The following is a 6000-nucleotide window of genomic DNA, read 5'->3' on the forward strand; positions in this document are numbered from 1 at the left end:
AAAACACGTTTAATCGTCTTTATTTGATTTGGCTTTAGATCTGGGGGATGGGAAGGGTTCTGACTGGACGGGGGACGTGACGTATTTACGTCTACCGGAAGAAAACAAACTCCACTTCCTGCTTTGTTTGGACGGGTTGTACTGGAAACACAAATTTCCCTGAGGACTTTCCAAAGGGATTAATAAAGTATTTCTTCTTCTTCTTTTCTTTTTGTCTACAACATGGAAGACACTCTGATGGTGACTCTAGTTATGAAGCAGCAGCTCGGCACCAGCGTGGTCAGCTGAGGAGGAGGAGGGAGGTACTGTGTCGTCATGGAGACAGGACAAGGAAACGAGCATGCTAAAAACAACAGGGATTAATTTAAAGTAGAATGAACGTATACATGGCCCAGGAATTATTCAGTTCAGATTTAAAATCAGAATAAACCAGACTTACTTTGGATTTAAGTTTAATTCAGAATCAGGTGTTTATAAGCTCATTTTAAAGAGGATTTAAGTTTTATTCTGAATTAAAGTCGAATTAAAACTCTCATGTGAACGTGGCCAATGTAAAAAACAAAGTCTATACCAGATAAACAAAGAAGAGAACAGGGCGACAGCGAAAGAAGATGGACGTGGTAGATGTTTCCAGCTGCTGGACAGCTACCGCAGCAGACACCACCGAAGAAGACGCGACCGCCTGGTCGTCCACAGATGAAGACCGAAGGATGACTACAGACCACCCGTTGAAGATAAAGCTGATTTGGGTGAATCAAACTTTCACTTAGTAAACCCTGAATGTTGCTATGTTGTTGTGTTGCCTGGCAACCAGTTAAAAACTGGTAGATTGATTAAAGCTGGTGTCGACATCTGATGAGATTCTCTCAGTTATCTGATTAAACAGCTTACTCTGGGAAAGCCAGAATGGAGCCCGATGATGACTCAACCATCGCCTTCCAGGACCAAACCTCCACCAGAGTAAACTCCTCCCACTTTGCTTCTGGTTGAACTGGAACTCGGCCGGTTCTCCAGACAGCACCGAAGTTCAGGCTCCAGAACCAGAACTGTGTGAAAGCCCTGGCACAGACCTCCCTCCTCTTCCTCTACTGCTTCTGTATGGTGGTTTGCACCCATCTGTGTATATGGCAGCGTTGCAGCGCCACCTACAGGCCTGGTGCTGCGGCAGCGACTTACCTGGACCAGTGTGGACCAGTTTAACTGGACCAAAGTTTCGTCGGACCGGGAAACCGCTTAATAACCATGAGATTGTTTTGTCTCTGTGTTGGTATGTGGAAGACGAGCGTGAGAGGCTCTTTTCTTATTTTTGCACTTATTTAACGATAACACTAATTAATAAACATAAAACTGGATTATTTTTTCATTTTTGGAATTCATCATTTCTCTTATGTAACTACATTTTTGTTCTATGTATTGCTTTAAGAAAACAACTGATGAAAAAAGAAGAGTGGCATGTAGCCTAACCCCTGCCCCCCTCCCCAAACACAGACCACCCCCCGCTGTTATCTAGCTGATAAGCCAGGCTGCTTCGCTGTGCCGCCACCACCCTGCTGCTGTACTCTCCTCTCCATCTTCCAGCTTCATAACCCGGTAAGTCAACGGCTCCTCCCAACCTCATCCTGTCTCTAAGCTGGATCATTGCTCTGTTACTGCTGGTTTAGCCTTTATTCAGCCAATATTCCATCCATACACGTCTCTGTGTTCATTTCTACCATTTCTAAACTTGGAATTCAGCTAATTACTCATAACGTACCATTACAACAACATAAAACCGCTAAATCGCTGTTGATGCCTGCAATTTACAAGTTCCAGGCTTCTATTCTAATTCAAGCTAAACTTTTACAAGTTTATAGTCCAAACAGTTCCAGCGGCTTCTGCAGCATTTTTACTTTACAGCCAAACAATATGGGCTGGCTTGTACTGCAAGGTCTGCATTAGCAATACAAGCGAGAACAAAGCATGAGCAGTCCTTTAGAAATAACCCGACTGAGGCTTTACTGCTTGCAAACCGCACACACACATGGCTCTTTTAATGGCTCTTATGGACAACACACACACTTCCATGTAGTTCAGAGTTCTTGTTTCTGCTCAACAGTGATAGTTTAGGATTAAATCATCCATGAAAATCCTTTCTTTTGCTTCCTGATGATATTCCAAACATCATAATCAGACTGAAACAACACTAAAAAGTCATCATGCAGAGCTAATAAATTATAACATTATAACACTAAACTAGTGTAGAGTAAAAGTAAAAAACTGAGATAAGATCAGTTATTTAACCTTTATATCATTTGGTAAAAGACATGCATCAATGTTTAATCATAATATAAGGACATAATGTCAGAATTTAAACTATTATAGAGATGATAAGATTAACTACAACCAAATCCAACTCTTTCACCTAAACCCAGCGCAGAAATAAAAACTGGTGATGAATCTCAGCTAAGGGGGGAAAATAAACTAAACTTATAACTTCAGGATTTATAAAGTACCTTTAATTTTTTTTATTTAATTGCAAACCAGTTAGACTAGAGCTGCATTAAGCCACCAAAAATGCCCCTGTTCGCTTTCATATTTTGTCCCAAATGGCAGACGAATCCATCTTTTAAACTAATTCTAACTCATTTAAAAATGTATTTTATTAAATTAGATGTTAATTTTATTGCTTAACTACATTCAATTATTTAAATAGAATAATAGAACATAATATTAATAATAATAAGCATTAATATTGTTATTAATAATATATTCCATTGTTTAATTTATAATTTGTAACAATGGTTAATAACTTGTATCTTGACAAGGACTATAGTGCTGAAATAATTAACTTGTGTCCAGTGAGTATCAGCGGGGGCCCATAATAATTTCATGCCCCAGGTCCCCACAGGTTGTTAATCAGGCCATGCTGATATATCTCTGATAACACCAACTACATTATTGTAGTTATCATTAATAATGTGCTTGTGGCTGGAACTGTCTACATTCATTGGTCCCTTATATTGGTTGTTATATCACATCCTCGCACTACAGCCTCTTCAGCAGCATCTATCAGGATACTGCTGCTATGCTACTTGATAGTTTTTGGTTCTATACTATTTAAAATCAATACGTTTTCCAAATTGTGTCAAAGCCGATTTAATAAATGTTGACTAATTAGTTGGGACATGTTTTCAACGGCGTTTTGTGGTAAGCTGTACTTGGAAACTATGAAATCAAAATCAAATTGACAGAAATGTTAATGGAGTTTAGTCTAGGCGGTGTGTCATGAAGCTAGCTTCGTTTCCCATATAACAAGGAAAAGCTTCAGCACGAACATTTGGTTAATATTACGCAGCTACAGAAATATTTACTCGGTTACTTAAAGAATATTTAAAATAATAAAAACACAGCTGTTAAGTAAACTGTGAATAAGTTAGCATTGGGTTAGCATGAGTTGTCAACCATGCTAACAGTAGCTTCAAACTATCTATGGTTTGTAATAATTCAGGCAAACTGTAGCCGATTTCCTGCTGGGACCCGTTAAAAAACATATAAGCATCCATTTCTAAACAAAACACAAGTTAAGATGGGGATGACAAACTTTACCTCAGCTATTGCGCCTCCAGCAAACCGTAAAAACACATGCAAGTACGGAGCGCACCGAGGGACAAAACTGTAAGAACTCAGCCTGTCACACAGGGCATGACAGCTTAAATAAATAAATAAATAAATAATCCAACATCCAGCGTCTGCTACAGAAAGTTATTATATTAAAAATCATTTAAAAGTTGTGTTTAGTTTCTTGTTATTAAAGTTCAGTTCATTAACTGAATATATACAATTTTAAGTCTGTAATCTTAAACATATAAAGGGTAATTTTTTCAATCACATTATTGAGTTGAAAAAAAATGTAGCTATTGTGCAAATTAATGAGAAGGATTTCATTGGCAGAGAAGTTGGGATCATTGGATTACTGTAATAGTTTCTATGTAGACGGAACCAGAAGGCAGTGGAATGAAAGCTTTCATCAGCTTTCTCTTCTTTTTCTTTTTGTTCTTCTTCTGTTTGGTCGAATTAGATTTAATTATTTCCATTCTACCAGAGAGACATAAAACCTAAAGAAAATAGGATTTTCCTTTAATTAACAGAAACAAAATCAGATTGATTTGTTATTATTTTTACATTTAACGAAATTAAAAACTCACTGTCTGGTGCAGAAAAGATAACAGATGAAAACTAATCAACATTAAAGTTTAGAAAAAAACAGCAAAATAATAAAGTGCAATACTGACATACAGGCCGTATTTAAGACATGTACGTACATATCATAAATAAGAAAAGAACGAAAAGAAGAAAGGACGAAAGACCTCATCACACCAAATAAAAGTTTAAAACAAGCTGCACAAATGTAAAACATATGTTTCCGTTTAATGTCCATAATAGCTACCATTATGGAATTTAAATTATATGTCCACTAATAATAATAATAATAAAATAAATAGTAGGCCTAGATTAGTCTCATCACAAAACATGGGGATCATGTTTGTTATTTATAGTGTTTTTCCAACGCTGGATCTCTACAGATGTAAATGTTTGTCAGATTTATTTGTTGCGTTGCGAGAGTTCTTTTAAATATACTCGTCTGAGTTAGTTTAGATGTCTCTTCAGCAGGGTTTTCCCACGGGACGTGAAGGCACCATCATTACTGCGAGGCTGCGGCCACCTGATAGGAGACCAGTGTCTCTGCTCTTCTCTCATTGGCTGTGTGCATCTCGTGCTCTGTCTGCTGCCCCAGTGGGTAGCCCACGCTGCGCGTGCGCTTTATCCCTCAGAGGAATCAAGGTGATGGAATAAGGCAGGAAAGTTGCCGGAAATGAGAGAATACACCTTTCTAAATAAGACAATGTGGATTAAATACAGTTTGAACAAGTTTCATAGAATCTTGAGCATTTTTAACTTAATCAGTGACATAAATTATTTAATTATTTACCATATATATAATAAAAACAGACAGTACTTTTAGTATGTTTCAAAGTAGTTACCTGTTTTTCCTGAAATACGAGTGTTTTTAAAAGCTGATCAAATGGTCCCTAAAAAAGCAAGAATGATGTTGAAGCTATTTTAAACAAAAATGAATCGATTAATACATTTATTATTATTATTATTATTATTATTATTGGTAGGTGGACAACCACAGTCCAAAATAAATTGGATTATGTGAAATGTAACTAACAAAAGAACATAATGACTTACAAACCTCATCAGCTAATATTTTATCCCCAGTAGAAGATAAACAACATATGAGATCGTGAAACTGAGACATTTCACCATGTGATGGAAAATATGAGCTGATAGTGAATCTGACGCAGCAACACGTCTGGAAAAAGTTGGGACAGGAGCAACAAAAGGCTGGAAAAGTAACTGATACAAAGCAGAAACACCTGGAGGAGTATCTGACAACTAATCAGGTTAACAGGTCAACAGGTCAGTAACATGACTGGATATAAAAGGATCATTTCAGAGAGGCAGAGTCTCTCAGATGGAAGATGGTAACGAAAAGAGGTTCACCAATCTGAGACAAACTGGATCTAAAACTGTGGAACAATTTCAGAAAAATGTTCCTCAGACTTTGAAGATCCACCATCTACAGTGTAGAATATCATCAGAAGATTCAGATAATCAGGAGCAATCTCTGTGTGCATGGGACAAGGCTGGATGCTGGTGATGTTCTGCATTTAAAGCAGACATGATTTCTCTACTGGAAACCACTGCATGGACTCAGGAAGACTTCCAGAAACTACTGTCTGTGAACACATTTCACCCTGAAACCCACAAATGCAGGTTAAAGCTCCATCATGCAAAGAAGAAGCCAGATGTGAACAGGATCCAGAACCAGCACCGTCTTGTCTGGAAAGTTCATTTAAATTGCTCTGAGGCAAAGTGGAAACCTGGATGAAAATGTGAACTAGTTGGCCGTGGGCAGCTTCCACATCTGTGAAGCTCCATCAATGCTGAAAAGTC

General features: G+C 37.7%; 1 protein-coding gene across 3 annotated transcripts in view; it reads right to left on the minus strand.

Moving 5' to 3' along the window:
- focad (focadhesin) overlaps positions 1-3653 on the minus strand; it is a 67395-nt gene extending 63742 nt beyond the window's left edge. For all 3 annotated transcript variants that reach the window (XM_041984759.1, XM_041984756.1, XM_041984757.1), the window contains exon 1: positions 3586-3653. The gene's annotated coding sequence lies outside the window, so the exon portion shown is untranslated. The remainder of the gene's footprint in view (positions 1-3585) is intronic.
- Positions 3654-6000: the final 2347 nt, after the last annotated feature.

The sequence above is a fragment of the Melanotaenia boesemani genome, chromosome 5 (assembly GCF_017639745.1).
Source record: "Melanotaenia boesemani isolate fMelBoe1 chromosome 5, fMelBoe1.pri, whole genome shotgun sequence".
Classification (NCBI taxonomy): domain Eukaryota; kingdom Metazoa; phylum Chordata; class Actinopteri; order Atheriniformes; family Melanotaeniidae; genus Melanotaenia; species Melanotaenia boesemani.